This window comes from Chlorocebus sabaeus, chromosome 12, assembly GCF_047675955.1.
Source record: "Chlorocebus sabaeus isolate Y175 chromosome 12, mChlSab1.0.hap1, whole genome shotgun sequence".
NCBI classification, from domain to species: Eukaryota; Metazoa; Chordata; class Mammalia; order Primates; family Cercopithecidae; genus Chlorocebus; species Chlorocebus sabaeus.
Window position 1 is genome coordinate 69,589,445 of NC_132915.1, and position 19,702 is coordinate 69,609,146.

Below are 19,702 nucleotides of genomic sequence, written 5' to 3' on the forward strand. Positions count from 1 at the left end.
TCCAGTCCCTGAACTTCCTTATCTTTGGTGACCCAATCCCCATTCCAGACTAGGTTCAATCACCTTTCTGTTATCAATCTAGCACACCTCAGAATTTTCCCTCGTTCAAGCCCCAAGAGTACCAAGAAAGAAAACCCAGCCAACTAAGTGCCCTCGCACTAGGAATGGGGAGATGTAGTTGGGGACCATCTGTCCTGCTTGCTCACCCTCTAGAAACCCTTTCCAAAATCCTGTCCACCCACCACTAAAGACTTCCTTTATTCTGGTGGTGGAGAAGTGAGTAAGTGATTTTCCCCACTCCCATGACCCTGTCTCCACCTCAGTGACCTGGGTCAAGAATAAGAAGAGAGAGTAGTGCCTAAATAATTACCTCACCTGAGACTCACAATCACCCTGTCAAGTACATATATATGTACAATCACATCATATACACTTAAGAGCTGATATGGTTTGGCCATGTCCCCACCCAAATCTCATCTTGAATTATAGTTTCCATAATCCCCATGTGTCATGGGAGAGAACCAGAGGGAGGTAATTGAATCATAGGGGCGGTTACCTCCATGCTGTTCTTGTGATAGTGAGTGAGTTTTCAAGAGATCTGATGGTTTTATAAGGGGCTTTTCTCCCTTTTACTCAACACTTCTCCTTGCTGCCACCACAATTGTAAGTTTCTTGAGGCCTCCCCAGCCTTGCAAAACTATGAGTTAATTAAACCTCTTTCTTTTTAAATTACCCAGTCTCAGGTATTTCTTCATAGCAGTGTGAGAACGGACTAATACAAGAGCTAAGAAAAACTTCCACTTTTAAATAAAATGTCTTACTCTTCCAAAAAGAACAGTGCTTATTGAAATAAATGAAAAAAGGATGGTTGTTTTAAATCAGTAAGACTAATGTTAAAAAAACAAAAAACAAACAAACAAAAAACACAGCTGGTAAGGAATACTAGGTAATCATATACACACAAGCTACCAACTAGGAACATTACAGTGTTATACCTACCATAATTTACTTCTCCCTCCCCATGTAGTCACTCAGAGTAGCAGCTGTAAACTTGGGCTTCGCATATTGGAGACCATTAGGAAAAGCAGCATGATTCATCGTCTTCTGTTTGTGTTACTTTAACTTAGTCATTTGGAGGCAGATCTTCTGAGACACTAACAATAGTCTGAGACTAAATTGATTTTTTTCTTTAAATAACTTGTGGATTTTTTAAGTCGAAATTTCTGCCATTTCAGGTAAAGATGCATAAAATCTTTGAGTGAGAAGGGAACTTGGAGGTCACCTAGAACAATCTCTCATCTTCATCAAACTATCTTCTACAGCATTGCTGGAAGCTATACAGACTCACTTTGAGTTCTTCCAGCAATGAGAAGTTCACCACTCAAAAGAAAGACCATTTTGATTTTTCAGATAGCTCTAATTATTGTTTTTCTTTTATATATTCCTATGTAATCAATCAGTAGTTTGTTAAAATTTTTTCTTTTAGCTTTATCCAGGAGTGTAATAGTCTGTTCTCACATTGCTATAAGGAACAACCCAGGACTGGGTAATTTATAACGAAAAGAGGTTTAATTGGCCCACGGTTCCACAGGCTGTGCAGGAAGCATGGCTGGGGAGGCCCCAGGAAACTTACAATCATGATAGAAAGCAAAGACGAATGAGGCACATCTTACATGGCCAGAGCAGGAGGAATAGAGAGATAGAGAAGGTACTACATACTTTCAAACAACCAGATCTCATGATTACTCACTCGCTTTCATGAGAACAGCACCAAAGGGGAAATTTTCCCCCTTGATCCAATCACCTCCAACCTGACCCCATTTCCAACAGTGTGAATTAAAATTTGACATGAGATTTGAGCAAAGATAAAGACCCAAACCATATTATTCCACACTGACCCCTCCCAAATCTCATGTCATTCTCACATTTCCAAATACAATCATGTCTTTCCAACAGTACAGCAAAGTCTTAACTCATGCCAGCATTAGCTAAAAAGTCTAAAGTCCATTGTCTCGTCTGAGACAAGGCTAGTCCCTTTCACCTATAAGCCTGTAAAATAAAAAACAAGTTAGTCACTTCCAAGATAATATGGGACTATAGGCATTAGGTAAACAATCCATTTCCAAAAGCAAAAAATCCACCAAAAGCAAGGGACTACACGTGCCAAGCAAATCCATAACCCAGCAGGGCAGTCGTTAAATCTTAAAGCTCTAAAATAATCTCCTTTGACTCCATGTCTCACATCCAGGCCACACTAATGCAAAGGGTGGGCTCCCAAGGCCTTGAGCAGCTTCTCCACTGTGGCTCTGCAGGGCCCATCCCACACAGCTGCTCTCAAAGCCTAGCATTGAGTGCCTGTGAGTTTTCCAGGTGTATGGTGTAAGCTGTCAGTGAATCTACCATTTTTGGGTCTGGAGGATGGTCTTCTCACAGCTCCATTGGGTAGTGCCCCAGTGGGGACTCTGTTTGGGGGCTTCAGCCCCACATTTTCCCTCTGCACTCCCCTAGTAGAGGTTCTCAATGAGGGCCCCAATTTCAAAGCAGGCTTCTCCTTGGACATCCAGGCTTTACATCTTCTGAAACCTAGGTGGAGGCTCCCAAGTCTCAACTCTTGCAGTCTGTACACCTGCAGGCTTAACACAACATGGAAGCCACCAGGGCTTAGAGCTTGCCCACTCTGGAGCAGTGACCTGAGATGTATCTGGGGCCCTTTTAGCCATGGCTGGAGCTGGAGTGGCTGGGACACAGGGAGCAGTGTCCCAAGGTTGTGTAGGGCACCGGGGCCCTGGGAACCCGGCTCACAAAACCATTCTTCCCACCTAGGCCTCCAGGCCAATGATGGGAAAGGCCATGAATGTCTTTGAAATGCCTTGGAGGCATCTGCCTCCTTGTCTTGGCTATTAATATTTGGCTTCTCTTTACTTATGCAAATTTCTGCAGCAGGATTGAGTTTTTCCACAGAAAATGGGTTTCTGTTTTCTACTACATGGCCAGGCTGCAAATTTTCCAAATTTTTACACTGTGCTTTCCTTTTAAATATAAGTTCCAGTTTCAGATAATCTCTTTGCTTATGCAAATGAGCATATACTGTTAGAAGCAGCCAGGTCACACTTTCAGCACCTTGCTGCTTAGCAATTTCTCCTACCAGATACTCTAAATCATCTCTCTCAAGTCCAAACTTCCACAGATCTCTAGGGCAGGGCACAATGCCTCCAACGTCTTTGCTAATGCATAAGAAAAGTGACCTTTGCTCCAATTCCCAGTAATTTCCTCATCTCCATCTGAGATCTCATCAGCCTGGCCATCTCTGTCCGTATGGCTATCAGCATTTTAGTCAAAACCATTCAACAAGTCTCTAGAAAGTTTCAAACTTTCCCTCATCTTCCTGTCTTCTTGAGTCCTCCAAACTGTTCCAACCTCTGTCCATTACTCACTTCCAAAGTCACTTCCACATTTTTAAGTATTTTTATAGCAATGCCTCACTTTCTAGCACCAATTTTCTGTATTAGTCCATTCTTGCATTGCTATAAAGAACTACCTGAGACTGGGTAATTGATTTAAAAAAAAAAAAAAGTGGTTTAATTGGCTCACGATTCTGCAGGCTGTAAAGGAAGCATGGCTGGGGAGGCCTGAGGAAACTTGCAATCATGGCAGAAGGCAAAGAGGAAGGAGACATGTCTTACATGGCCAGAGCAAGAGGAAGAGAGAGGGTGGAAGGTGCTGCACCCTTTTAAACACCAGATCTCATGATTACTCACTCACTATCATGAGAAGCACCAAAGGGGAAATTTGCTGCCTTGATCCAATCACTTCCCACCAGACCACACCTCCAACATTGGGGATTAAAATTTGACATGAGATTTTGTCAGGGACAAAGACCCAACCATATAAGGGAGGAAATTATTTTCCTGATCACATAATATCTCTTCAACTAAGGCAGATTTTATGTTTGTTTTATCTTCTCATTTCTAGGATAAGAATCTATAGCTTCTCTAAATTTTCTTTTAGACTCGTCAGCATCCCAGACACTCTCCTTTGAATGAATAGCTCTCTTGGAAAATGGCATGAAATTTTAACAGAAGGCTCCTGATGTGACCTGGCCTGGGCCAGGTCTCTGTAGAGCCTCTGTGAGCACAATGCTTCCACACATGCAACTCTGGCTTTCTTAGAAGCCATGCCACATTATTGTCTCATCTGAGTTTGCAGGTGTGGAAGCTCCTGGTGTCCTTCTCAAATAGTGTGCCTTACTTTCAGGGTGTCCCTGGTTCTGTCACTCAAGGATTCACTTTTTAACTCAAATTCACTATTTTACATATTTATAGCTACTAAATTTTATCTTGTAAGCTTTAACCCAATATGCCAGATATCAAGACCACTTAACTATTATTTACTGTCTCTTCCAAATTTTCATCATTCCAAAATGTGAGAAGTGTTTTCAAAGACTTTATCTTTGATGATAATTCTTACTGCAGAAGGAAAAAGCAAAGCAGTAAAGACATCAACCCTGTCATGAATGATCTCTGGAGAAGTTTTATAAGCAGGCTGCTGAACTAGAGCCTAATGGTAAAAACACTTCCCAACTATCAGAGAGTTACATATCTTGATGACATTCGCAAGACCCCTAAACCACAATTGCCCATAGAAGTTTTTTTACCCAATAAAATACTTTGGCCTACATAAAGGCACTTCATAAGAAGCAGCCCTCAAAACTCACCATTGCATTTCATGTAAGGAGCAGATGGTTTACTACATGACATATGTCCTCTTTGCAAGGACCCAACAGAAGCTTCAGTGCTCTCAGTGCTGTTTCTCTTTCCTATAGACACTTGTATTTATGATGTTTCCTCTTTACTTTGACTGTTAGGAAGCCCACAGCAACATTTGTAAACTACCTCTAGGAAGTGTACAAAGTATGGAATAACAGAATGTCATGGCACACATTTTATGAAGCAACAACACACTCAGTTCCCTCTTATTTCCTTTAACATTGTTTTTCCTTTACCCTAATTTTCTCACTCTTTTGCGTCATCTTATTAAACTTTATGTATTGTTAAAGCCATCAAAAATCTTTTTAGAATAAAGATAAAAATAGAAGATAGATAAACAATCCAGGCCACATCTTTCTAATGATTTTATCAACAACAATATCATGAGAATTTTGCTAGAAGGTTTGCTGCATCAAAATACATACACTATGTTTATAGCTTTAACATGATCCACAGGACTTATGATTATTTATTTATTTAACTTTTTTTTTCTTTTTGAAACAGGGTCTCACCCTGTCACCCAAGCTGGAGTGCAGTGGTGCAATCACAGCTTGCTGCAGCCTCAACCTCCCAGGGTCAAGCAATCCTCCTGCCTCAGCCTCCTGAGTAGCTGGGACTATAGGACTACAGGCACTCACCACCACATCTGGTTAATTATTTTTATTTTTTGTAGAGATGGGGTCCCACTATGTTCCCCAGTCTCAATTATTTAAAAGAACAAGGAAAATAAGGAAATGTCCTTGTCCTAGTAGAACCATACCAGTTCCTGACAATTACTACTTTTCTAATTGTTTACAAATCATAAGTATAGTTGCCATTTTTAGAATTTTTCCAGGGATTAATATCAAGCTAGAAATTCAGGAATTAATATAAAGCTATCCACTCTGTTTGTGGAGGGCGGCATACATATTTTGTTTTTTCTTTCGAAATCGGGGATATTTGCTCATTCCAAGTATTCTGGAATTCCTCCTATCCTTCATGTCTTATTTAAAGATCACTGATAATAGCTTTGAATGATTAACTGTCAGTTCTCTCAGTATTCTGGAGCAATTAAGAAATGCAGTGAACTTTATATTTAAGCCCAAGAAAAATTAGGCATCATTCTTTTGAGAATAAGGTTTAAAGTATGTTACAAGCAGTTCAAGTGGTTAAACTAGAATAATTAGTATTTTGTGCAAATAATTTTATCCCAAATATAAGCCTCTAGAGAGAGAAGTAAGAGAGTTCAGGAAATTAAAATTTATTGTGCACTCACTGTGTATGGGTACCACACTAGATGGTTTACACACCTAATTTCACATTTGTAATAATCCTATAAGGATAAAAAAAATAACCATTGGGTACTAGGCTTAGTACCTGGGTGACAAAATAATCTGTACAACAAACCCCCGTGGAACAAGTTTTACCTGTAACAAACCTGCACAAGTATTCCTGAACCTAAATAAAAGTTAAAAAAAAAAAAAAAAAAAAACTTACAATCTAAGTGATTGTGTTATCTTACAGATGAAAAAAAGTTAAGTTTCCGGGAGGTTAAATAGCTGCCTTAGATCACAAAGATAAACTATACAGCTGGGTCTTGAACCCATAGCTCATGCTTTTTCCCCCATATCAGACACGTGAAGTAACATAAAATGGTTAGCCATTTATACCTTTATCTCATTGGAAAATGACAGTCATGAGGTTTATGCCTGTCTTGGTAATCTTATTCCTTCAACACAAAAGTCAACTTGGAGCTAAGAAAACCTACATGAAAGAAGAGTTTTGAGTCCCTAAGAAAAATAAATTGCAAAGAAAATACACTTTACCAGAGTACTAAGAGATAGTAAGGCTGCCATACCAAAGGTCGAAGGGAAAATTCTCATAGTAAGAATGAGATATGGCTGGGTGCAGTGGCTCACATCTGTAGTCCCAGCACTTTGGGAGGCCAAGGCAGGTGGCTTTCTTGAGCTCAGGAGTTCAAGACCAGCCTGGGCAACATGGCAAAACCTCATCTCTACTCCTCACTCCCCCAAAAAGAAAAGAAACAAAAAGTTAGCCAGGCGTAGTGGTGCGCACCTGTGGTACCAGCTACTGAGGAGGCTGAGGTGGCAGAATCACTTGTGCCTGGGAGGCAGAGGTTGCAGTGAGCCAAGATGGTGCCATTGCACTCCAACCTCGGTGACAGAGTGAGACCCTGTCTCAGAAAAACTTAAAAAAGGAGAATGAGATATATCATTATGAAAAAGTAAGACAATATCCTTAGAGCAAAGTGAAGAAAAGAAAAAACAAAAGATCAGGCAGTGACAGAATATTATCAGGCAATGGAAGATTATAATTACAGTTTAGTTAAGAAAAAGATATCTATATTTAGTTACTTACATTTCTTTAAATTTGCTTTAATTGCAGTTGAAGCCATAGTAGTAGCATGTATAGAAGAGACTGATCCAGGGGGTTGGGGTAGGCTCCTGTTATCTCTCCTTTGATAATAATCTGCTGACTGTAGTGCTTAATTCCAAGTGAGAAGTTGGAGTCACTGAATGTACACATTATACTGCCCCAGCATCTAGGAACAAAGGAAAAAAAAAGTCTTCTAAATTTGAGATTATTAAATAATTAGTATATAATAGAACATATAATCTTTTGAAGAAGTAATTCATAAGAAAGAGTTTATAAATATGTTGCTGATTTTAAATAAAACAATGTGTTTCTCAGGAGTGTAAATTTGTTCAACCACTGTGGAAGACAGTGTGGCAATTCCTCAGAGTCCTAAAGACAGAAATACCATTTGACCTGGCAATCCCATTATTGGGTATATACCCAAAGGAATGTAAATCATTCTATTATAAAGACACATGCACACATATGTTTATTGCAGCACTATTCACAATAGCAAAGACATGGAATCAACCTAAATGCCCAACAATGATGGACTGAATAAAGAAAATGTGGTACGTATACACCAGGGAATACTATGCAGCCATTAAAAAGGATGAGATCATGTCCTTTGCAGGGACATGGATAGAGCTGGCAGCCATTATCCTTAGCAAACTAACACAGGAACAGAAAACTGAATACCACGTGTTCTCACTTATAAGTGGGAGCTAAATGATGAGAACACATGGACACATAGAGGGAAACAACCCACACTGGGGCCTATTGGAGGGTGGAAAGTGGGAGGAGGCAGAGGGAGAGGATCAGGAAAAATAACTTATGAGTACTAGGCTTAATACCTGGGTGATGAAATAATCGTCCAACAAACTCCCACGACACACGTTTACCTATGTAACAAACCTGTACATGTACCCCTGAACTCAAAAGTCAAAACAAAAAAAAAGTGTGGTCTCAAATTTCCATCAGACGCCAGAGTATTTCCCAAATTCATTCAAGGTGACTAGCATACACTTCTAGGGAGACATAACTACAATGCAATACAGGTAAAGATCCAATTGTATTGTTACTTACCTGGCACAAGGTTACTTCTGATAACCGATAAAAGAATGAATTCAATAGCAAACATTTATCATTTTTTATCCAACAGTATACAAGGAAGAGGGTGTTTCTGTTATATATGATAAACATTGATTCCTTACATAGAAGCATACCTACACCAAAAAGGGCAACCCATACAGATAATTCTCCATAACAGAAAGGGACCTTAAAAGCATACAACATTTTGTTCTATTTTTGCCTCTTACTTTCTATTCCAGCTACTCATAATCATGTCTGCACTCAATCAGATCTAAACCTGTTGAGATTTCAGGAGCTCCAGCCTATGGAATCCTACCATGTGCCTTTTAGTCCCTAACCCTAGAGCCTAGTACCTGTCATGTCCATTTATCTGGTAGCAGCTGCCACTAGAAAAGCAATAGTCCTCCTATTTTTAGTATCTACAACACACTAGCAGACACTGAGCTGATCTCATTTCATAATTAATCTCAAACCTCATCACAATCCTACAAGTTCTAATAATACCCCAATTTAAAGTTTAGGAAGCAAGGTCAGAAAGCCAGTAAGTGGCCGAACCAGAATTGAAAACCAGGTACATCCAACTCTAAAACTTTGCCTTTCCAATAAGTCACATTGCCCCTCTAATTATGAACAGTGTCCTCTTCCTCCTCAGTACCCACTCCTTCTTTCCCTGATCTTTTCTGAGTTAAGCACCTTACACCATAACATTATGCCTTGAGTCAATTAGGAGACTTTTACTGTCACTCTGCATTTCCAAGTAGCAGTAAACCTATCTCAAACTGGCTTGAACACTGAAGCAGCTTTATTTGGTTCAAGTAACTAGAAAGTTAAGAGGTAGGAAAGCATTAAGCATGCTTTGCTCAGGGCTCCAGCCCCATTTCTCTGCTGTTCTGCTGCCTATGCTTGACTCCTTAAGTTGCCTTCAGAAGATAGTTAAAGGGAAAAAAAAGTCCCACTTCAGAGAACCATCTGACAAAACTACTAGGGTTCCCTCTGATGACCACTCTAAGCAAGTCACAATGGCCAACACCAGTAATATGCTATGGCTGCCTTAGGACTATGTTCTCCATCTCTGGAATAGTTCCTGAACAAAACATTCTAGCAAGAGGAGTAAGATTACCTGGTTGGACTGGAACAGTGGTTCTGCGTATTATCATCACCTGGTGATCTATACGTACACTAACAACTCCCAGGCCACATCCCAGATCATTTCATCTCTAGAGCTGGCATCCTGGTGTTTATAATTTTGTTAAACTCCACAAGTAACTGGAATGTGCATCAGAGTTAGAAACAACTGGCTTACACTTATCAGATCACATTCCTGGAGTTGAGAGCGGGATCAATCCCACTCAGTCTGCATGCACTCCTCCGGGGTGAAGTGGAATGGGTGGGATGGATGCAGGAGGGGTCAATGCCTCTGCAGCATTTACCATGCCTTGTTTTAAAATGGCCTCTTCCCCACTACACCATAAACTTCATGAAAATATAAAGTGTGTCAGGTCTACTCACTATTGCGCCTAGCAAGTACCTGGATGTAATAGTAAATATCCATTGAAACTTTTTAATGAATGAATGATTTGCAGACTCTATAAGGCTGGCTTTGCAAGCAAGTCCCATTCCCCTTTAAATGAGACAGACATCTTCTTCAGATTAACCTCTCAGTGTCCACTGTCACTCTTGGCTCAAAACTCTCAGGGATTCTCCCCTGCCTGCTTCATAACCTCCAGCTTCTTCACCCTGTGTTAAAAGTCAGCCACAGTTTATCCTTTATCTGCTTCTCCAGTGCCATCCCTGAGGATTACCTGCACTCAGAATACCTCATCTTTACTGAATTCTTCTCAAACGCATTCTACCTACAAGAAGCTGCTTTTTCCCCCACCATCAAGAATGGCTATAAAATAACCTTATTTTCATTCAAAAATTGAACTAACGCTCTATGCAAAGTGTCTTGGATCATATGAAGGATAATAATAACACCATAATAACAACCGACACTTTTTCAGCTCCTGTAAAAGCAAGCAACTTCTCTCTTGTCCTATAATATGGCACTTTATGTGTTATATATTAACAGGTTGAAGCATAACATACTAACTGCAATGACCTTAGGAAATGGTCATGTTTGTTACCCTTAGTTTCCCAGATGGAAAAACTGAGGCACAAGGAGACTATGTGACTTATCCAAAGCCACACAGCTAGTAAGTTGCAAGCCCAGGATTTAAGCTTGTTATATGACTTCAGAATCCAGGCACTTAACCATTACAACCTTGACAGGCAGAAAAAGAGCAAATAAGCTGTGACAATAGGCTGGGCTACGACAGTGGCAGTGGGAATGAGGAGAAAAGGTCATCCATGTATTTACAGAGAGGTATCATAAAGGAAAGGCAAACAGTGAAACCTCAACAATATCATAGCTTATAGCTGTATAATGAAAATGAACCCAAACTGCCATATTACAGGATGAGAGAGAAACCTTGGCAGAGTATAGGTTCTCATAAAAAATGGGCTCTTAAACGAGATATTTTTATGATCTGAAGATTAATAACATGTAAGGGGCTGATCATGAAAGGGTTTGAATGTGAGGGTGGCCAGGGGTCAGAGCCAGGCAAGAATCTGAGGATTGTGGTCCCCCATCCATTGTCTAATGCCTGAGTCAGGCTGAGGCTCAAAAAATAAAAAAGTCAAAAACAGAATCATGATCTCAGAGACCCAGCCCATGTGGCATGCGTCCTCTTGAGAGAGGCCCCTGGTTTTCAGAAGTCTAGAAATGTGTGTAGAGAAATAAGGCAAAACACAGCAGGTGATGCCAGCTGGAACCTTCTCTGTTTTATTCATGCCTCGTTGGCAGACGGCTGGTTCCCAGGAGGTGGCTGAATCTCACAAGGTTCAGATGTTAGAGGAAACAAATAACTAATTGTGCTGAACCTCAGCTTGGATTCATTCTGGGGTGTGGACAAGCGTTTGTGTCTCCAGAGACTGCAGTGAAGTGGAAAGCATCTATTAGCCAGCTTGGTGATCTGAACTGAACAGAATAATTGACCTGTTGCCAAATCTGTGGGTGACTAGATGTCCTGTGTAAGCCAGGACAATCCTGAGAAATCACGGTCATTGTCAACCGTGGCCTACACTTGAAAGGTATGGCATGTCCCCATTTTCCCTTGGAAACACATTATGCATCTCTCTAAACTTGTTTAAGTTTGGTTACATTTCTTACAGGAGCTAAGTGTATTTTCATCTTTTATATTTTTCTACCTAGATAACTAACAAGTCTATTCCCTGCTCTGTCAAAGACTTCCCTTTTATATATTTTAAAACTATATGATGCATCAAGCCTTGCCCTTCTCTTCTAGTTCAATTCAGAGGTCAGAATTAGAACAACTTCTGAGTGCTCCTCTATCTGCAAGATCTTAATGCTCAGAGTTGGACAGGTGAAGGGAAAATAATTAAAAGGCTGCTCCTTCCCTTCAAGTAGCTCTCAAATCTTTGGGGATACAAACACAGCTTTATATCATAGAAATCTATGACCACAGTGTAATGAAAATGACATAAGATCTCAAGTGATGAATAGATTGCAGGGAGGTTTCCTAGAGGAGGCAACTCTCAGCTTGGCCTTGAGGAGTAAGATTTCAACAAGAAAAGAAAATGGTCACTTGAATCCTCTGTGATTCCCTTAGAAATAAGGTGTGATATGAATAAAAAGTAAAATAAATACTCAAGTTGTAATATTTTCAGGGAATCTGTATGAAGACATCCAGAAGGTAGTTAGCGGTTCCGGACTGTGAGTACAGACATGGAAGCCACATGCCTATGACGATGAGCAAAGTCATGGGGTAGATAGAATACACCTGGAGAAATGGAAGAGAAGCCTGAGTAAGGAATCTTAGGGAACACCTGAGTGTAAGGCAGAGACAAAAGTGGAGACACTAACATGAGCTAAGAGCAGTTGTCAGAGAGAACAGTAAACTGTCAGCATGCCAACAATATATCAGGTAGGATCAAGACTGAGGAGAGGCCACAGGATTTGACATTTAAAAGCCATTCTCAGCCTTCCTAAGAGTAGTTTCAGTGAAACAGTAAGTGTGGATGCCTGACTGGATCCAAAGTGTGGATCCCACATTGGATCAAGAAATGAAAGGGATATGGGGGATGATGTTGGGAACTTCTCTTTATCAGCAAGTGAGATGAACGGAAGATAGCATCCTAAATGGAGATTTGGTGAAGAAAAGGATTTTCCTTTTAACAACAGGCAGGCACTATGGAAATTAGTTAAATCAAGTGATTTCTCACCCTTTGGGGGTTTATAGTCCTAGCAAGATTTACAAGAAGTAAGAAGCCTCAAAATGACTAAGTTTGGAAAACTGTGGACACAGTTGAAAACAGAGGTAAAATTTCTGTGAAGCTGATGAAGCTGAAGTTTCAAGACCCTTCCATTGCATGAAATCCTCCAGAAGTTCACCTTAATTTTCAACTTAATTTTGTATTTATGATTTTTTATTGTTTTTCTTAAGGAGGACTCCAAATTTATAAACACTTTGAAACCAAGAAAACGTGGATTGCCACTGACCAAGAATAAATAAAATTGTCACTCTCTTTAAATGTCATGAGCAGACTCAAAATAATTAATTCCTTACCATTGTAGATGGTCGAGCCAAGGTTGGAATCATGTAAGAGAATGACATAGAAGAAACTGAGTACCTGGGTGATGAAATAATCTGTGCATCAAACCCCCGTGATACAAGTTTACCTATATAACAAACCTGTACGTGAACCCCTGAACCTAAAAGTTTGTTTGTTTGTTTGTTTGTTTGTTTTGAGATGGAGTCTCACTCTGTTGCCCAGGGTGGAGTGCAGTGGCACAATCTCAGCTCACTGCAACTTCCACCTCCCAGGTTCAGTCAATTCTCCTGTCCCAGCCTCCTGAGTAGCTGGAACTACAGGCGCACACCACTATGCCTGGCTAATTTTTGTATTTTTAGTAGAGACGGGGTTTTGCCATATTGGTCAGGCTGGTCTCGATCTTCGTGACCCTTAGGTGATCCACCTGCTGCGGCCTCCCAAAGTGCTAGGATTACAGGCATGAACCACCATGTCCAGCCCCTAAAGGTTTTAAAAATAAATAATGCAAAAGACTGATCCGTATGTGCTAGAACAGAAAAAAAAAAAAAAAAAAAGAAAAGAAGGGAATGAGTCTAATCTGCAACAGAATGAAGTCAATGGCCCATAAGCTCTCTCTCAACACAATGGCTCCAACTTTGTAAAGTTTCACCCCTTTTAAAAGGAACAATTCTCAAGGAATTTTTACTCATATTTTTAAATACAGTAGTTCTTAACCATTAAGATAAATACATACATACATACATACATACATACATACATACATAGTAGAGATCTAGTTACACATGATCTTGACATGTAACTATGGAAAAAATGTAGATTTTTTAAAAGTTGCAAGTTCTAAGTCTGATTCTACTACCAATCCATTTTGTGTTCAACTTTATTCTACCTTGTAAGGAATATGATTCTTATTCTGTTTAGAGAAACAAACAAATAACTGTCTGCCTGCCTCCAGCAGCTTTAATTTTCTTTAATTTTTAATATAAAATTACTTTGTATCCATTATAGTATTTCTAAGGTTTTGGTATAATTGCTCTATTAGCTTGGTCAAAGTAGTTGGAAAGTTAACTACCATTTATTGTACAACAGTTTACACACAGGAATTAACCATTCATTAAAAGTTGTTAAAATATTACCTATAAATCCATCTAGCCAAGGGCATTTCTGGGAGCTAGTTATCTGACAATTTTTGTAATTTTTTTAGTGATTACTAGATATTTTAAATTTTCTCATTTTAGGTAATTTTGGTAATAGAGTTTTTCCTTAAGAATCATTCATTTTATGCAGATTTTTTTAAAACTTGACATAATATTATTCAATAATTATTTTAATAATCTGTATATCTAATTTTTTCTTTTCCTTGAGTACGCTTGCCAAAAGTTCATGCCTTTATTGTTTCTAAACAGATAGCTCTTTAATTTATTAGGCAATTCTACAACTTTTCCATTTTATAATTTATTAGTGCTATTGTCAAATCTTAATTGTTCTGAAATTTGAATGTATCTTTCAATAAATGCTGAAGAAATTTGTCAGTGGACATGTAAAGATGTGAACTGAGTCATAGTTGTAGTTGACACATACATGTGATAGTAGCTATGCATGGAAGATGTGTTCATTCAGTTGACACCTCAGATGATTTATCTGCATTGATAGCCCAACATGGGGTTAAATTTTAGCTTTAAAATAATTTCTTCAATTTCATTTTTTAAAATGACCTAAAATATCATACCATGTGGCTGCATTGAAATGAAATTTTTTGTTTATGCAGATGATTTTCCATCTCATACAAGGCAATACAATTAAAGATGGTCAAAGTTGACAGATTTCTCACATAGATAATAGAGCTTCCAAAGCTAGGAATGGGGGTATGACCAATTCTGGTTGACTTTCTAGTGATGCTAATTGTAATCCAGCTATATGTACTTCAATTAAGGAAAAAAAATATTAGTTCAACCCAGTAGAAAAAGCAACTAAACCTCTTTAAATATGCTTTCAAATTAAACTGTCAATTCTAAAGATGAATAGTAATTATGGCCAGAAGAACAGGAATGAAGAACAGTGTGTCACGACGATGTAACACAAAATTGATGATTCCAAAAAGACATGCAGAAAGGTTTTCAGACTTTGAATGCGAAGAGACGGAAACTAAAAATTTGATTGCAATATTCAAAAAGAAGAAAGTAGTATGTAATTGCATTGATAAGTATATAACACAGTATATTTATTTGCAGATGACATGGTGGTATATAAAAAGTTCTAAGGAATTCACCAAAAAAAAAAAAAAAACCTACTAGAGATTGATTGCATTTCCATACATTCACGATTGGGAAATTGTATTTATAAAAACAAGACACATAGTAAACATGCAAAATCAATTATATTTTTACATACTAGCAATTGGGAAAAATAAAACAATAAATTCATAGGATCAAAAACATATAATGTTAACAAAATAGGTGTAAGACTTCTCGCTACACAGTATACTGAAAAATATATCAAAGAGAAATGTTGAAATTGTTAAATATATGAAAAAATAAATCATGATCATGCTTTAGAAGACTCAATTTTAAGATGTCAGTTATCTCCAAATTGATACATAGGTTTAATGCACTTCCAATGAAAACCCCATAGGCTTTTTTCCCCAGGAAATTAATAAGGTGATTCTAAAATTTATATGGAATTACAATACACCTAGAATAGCCAAAAAAAACTTAAAAAGTGAGAACCAAGACAGAAAAATTATAATAACTAATATCAAGACTCACTATAAAGCTACAGTAATCAACACTGTTTGTGGTGTTGGTATAAGAATAGGAAAAAAGATCAATTAAACAGGAAAGACAATTCATAAATAGATGTATATATGTGTGGTCAGTTGATTTTAAACAAAGGTGCCAAAGTAAATAACTGGGTAAAAGAAAACCTTTCCAACACGTGGTAAAAAAATTAAATAAATAACTAGATGACTGCAATGAACAAATTGAACTTCAATCCCTATCTCACACCAAATATAAAAATTATTATGAAATAGATAATACATTTAGAAGTGAAAAGCAAAATAAAGCTTCTAGAATAAAATATACAATATATTTGCAACTTTGGCATGGGCAAATATACAGTATGCAAAAAGCACTAACCATATAATATTACTCAGTTGAACTTTATCAAAACAAAAATTTCTGCTTATCAGAAGACACTATTAAATAAAAATGTAAGCTGTAGACTGGGAGAAAATATTTACAGCACACACACACATATATATGAATATATATATTCATATATGTGTGTTACAAATATTGTGTCTTGTAAATATTTATAACACACACATACAAATATATTATACATAAAAATATATAAAAATATATATTTTATAAACATGTTATAATTATATATATTTTATAAATATTTATATATTATAGAATATACATATTTATGTTATATATATTTACAACGTATTTTTTATATATATTTTAGAATGTTTTATATATATTTATATGTGTGTGTTGTAAATATTGTTCATGTGTGATAATATTATAGACATATTCAGAATGTATTCTATTTCACATGTATTTTAATAGTATAGATATATCCAAAATGCATTATGTTTCATATATACTGTAGTATTGTAGATACAGACGGAATGTGTAAAGAACATTTATAAATCAGTAATAAAATAAATACAGGCATACCTTATTGTATTGTACTTTGTTTTATTATGTTTTGCAGATATTGCATTTTTTACAAATTGAAGATTTGTGGCAACCCTGCATGGAGCACGTCTATCAGCACCATATTGCCAACAGCATGTGTTCATCTCTGTGTCACATTTTGAGAATTCTCACAGTATTTCAAATTTTTTCATTCTTATTATATTTATTATGATGATATGTGACCATTGATTTTTGGTTTTACTATTGTAATTGTTTTAGAGCACTATGAGCCACACCCATGTAAGACAGTGAACTTAATCAGTAAAGGTTTTGTGTACTTTCACTGCTCCACCAACCAGTGCTCCACCAACCCCATCTTGTTCCCTTCTTGTTCCCCAAAACAGCAGTATTGAAATTAGGCCAAATAAAAACCCTACACTGGTCTCTAAGTGTTGAAGTAAAAGAAAGAGTCACAGATCTCTCACTTTAAATCAAAAACTAGAAATCATTAAACTTAATGAGTAAAGGATGCCAAAAGTCAAGACAGGCCAAAAGCTAGGCTTCTTGATCCAAACAGTTAGCCAAGTTGTGAAAGCAAAGGAAAAGTTACTGAGGTATATTAAAAGTGCTATTCCAGTGAACACTCAAATGATAGGAAAGCAAAACAGTCTTATTACCGATACGGAGAAAGTGTTGGTAGTCTGGATAGAAGATTAAACCAGCCACAACATTAAGCCAAAGCCTAATCCGGGGCAAGGCCCTAATTCTCTTCAATTCTATGAAGGCTGAGAAAGGGGAAGTAGCGGCAGAAGAAAAGTTTGAAGCTATTAGAGATTTGTTCATGAGGTTTAAGGAAAGAAGCCATCTCTATAATGCAGAAGTGCAAGGTGAAGCAGCAAGTGCTGATATTGAAGCTGCAGCAAGTTATCTGGAAGATTCAGTCAAGATAATTGATGAAACGGGCTACACTAAACAACAGATTTTCATTGTAGACAAAACATCCTCCTATTGGAAGCAGATGACATCTAGGACTTCCATAGCTAGAGAAGAGAAGTCAATGCCTGGCTCCAAAGCCTCAAAGGACAGCCTGACTCTATTGTTAGGGGCCAGTGCAACTGCTGAATTTAAGCTGTAGCCAATGCTCATTTACCATTCTGAAAGTCCTAGGTCCCTTAAGACTTGTACTAAATCTGCTCTGCCTGTGCTCTATATATGGAACAACAGAGCCTGGATGACAACACATCTGTTTACAGCATGATTTACTGAATATTTTAAGCCCACTGTTGAGACCTACTGCTTAGGAAAAAAAAAATTATTCTTTCAAAATATTACTGCTCATTGGCAATGCACCTGTTCACTTAAGAGCTCTGATAATTAATGTTTTCTTCATGCCTTCTAACACAACATCCATTCTGCAGCCCATAGATCGAGCAGTAATTTTGGCTTACAAGTCTTATTAAGAAAGAAATACATTCTATAAGGCTACAGTGGCCATAGATAGTTATTCCTCTAGTGGAGCTGGGCAACATAAATTGAAAACTTTCTGGAAAGGATCACCAATTTAGGTGTCATTAAGAATATTTGTCATTCATGAGAGAAGGTCCAAATATTATTAAGAATATTTGTCATTCATGAGAGAAGGTCAAACATGCATAAGAATGTGGAAGAAGTTGATTCCAACCTTTATGGATGACCTGGAGGGCTTCAAAACTTCAGTGGAGGAAGTCACTGCAGATGTGGTGGAAGTAGCAAGACAATTAGAATTAGAAGTGGAGCCCAAAGATGTGACTGAATTGCAGAAATCTTATTATAAAACTAACAAATAAGGAGTTGCATCTTATGGATGAACATACAAAGTGGTTTCTTGAGATTAAATCTACTCCTAATAAAGATACTGTGAACACTGTTGAAATGACAATAAAGGATTTAGAATGTTACATAAACTTAGTTGATAAAGCAGCAGCAGATTTTGGGAGGATTAACTTCAGTTTTGAAAGAAGTTTTACTGTGAGTAAAATACTATCAAATAGTACCACATCCTACAGAGAAATCTTGTAAAAGGAAGAGTCAATCAATGCAGCCAACTTTATTGTCTTATTTTAAGAAATTGTCGCAGCCACCTAGGCTTCAGCAGCCACCACCCTGATCAGTCAGCAACGATTAACATCAAGGCAAGATCCTCCATCAATAAAAAAATTATGACTCAGTGAAGGCTCAGATGATTGTTAGCATTTTTAACAATAAAGTATTTTTAATTAATGTATGTACATTTTTAGATATAATGCTTTGGCACATTTAATAGGCCACAGTATCAATGCACTTTTACATGCATTGAAAAATCCAAAAAGAGTGTGCATCTCACTTTATTGTGGGATCTAGAACCAAACTCACAATGTCTCTGACTTGTGCCTGTAAATAAAAACTGGAATTTAAAAGTATATGAATAATCAGTAAGCACATGGAAAGGTGTTCAACATCATTAGTCATCAAGAAAAATGTAAGTTATAACCATGATGGAATACCATATCACATTTACTAGGATTAATTTTTTTTAAGTAAATAGCAAATGTTTGCAAAGATGTGGTGCCGCTAAAATTCTCATTCACTCAGGGTGCAATTTAACAACAACTTTTGAAGACTTTGTCCATTCTTTATAAAGTTAAATATATACCACAGGTATATACATTGTCAAAGTATATACCTGTCAAAGTATATACCAAAGTTTATCAAATTATACTTAATATCTGAATATTGTATTGCATGTATAGCCTACCTCAATACAAAAATTTTTTCAAGTAATACTTAGCTAAATCTTTATAACTGAAAAGGCCTGAGTTTAGAAAATTTGGAAAAATTATTCTAACCAGTCTTCTATCTAAAGTTACATTTTTAATTTCTTGTTTGCCACAGGAATTATTTAGGAGAGTATCTTGTTTACATGTAATTGTGAATTATTAGTTTTAGTGTATAGTGGTCAAGACTGTAATTTGTATAATTTCTGCTCTTGATCTCTATAAATATTTTTCTTCCAAAGCTAATAAATTTCCATAAAGATCCGATTATCAGTTTAAAATAAGGAAGCCTGAAATATCCAAATAGAGATAATAGATATAGAAAATGGAAAGATATAAGAGTAGAAATGAAATTAGAAAATATTGGTTTTCATATTTTTAATGTAATTTGTCAACAATTAACTTTTCTTTATATTTCAAATAAATTTTCTACTAC

At 37.2% G+C, this 19,702-nt stretch overlaps 1 long non-coding RNA gene across 3 annotated transcripts in view; it reads right to left on the reverse strand.

The window, feature by feature from the left end:
* Positions 1 to 19,702, reverse strand: part of LOC119618568 (uncharacterized) — a 294,660-nt gene that overhangs the window by 143,246 nt on the left and 131,712 nt on the right. For all 3 annotated transcript variants that reach the window (XR_012094844.1, XR_012094843.1, XR_012094842.1), the window contains exon 2: positions 7,125 to 7,308. This is a non-coding gene — a long non-coding RNA (uncharacterized lncRNA). The remainder of the gene's footprint in view (positions 1 to 7,124; positions 7,309 to 19,702) is intronic.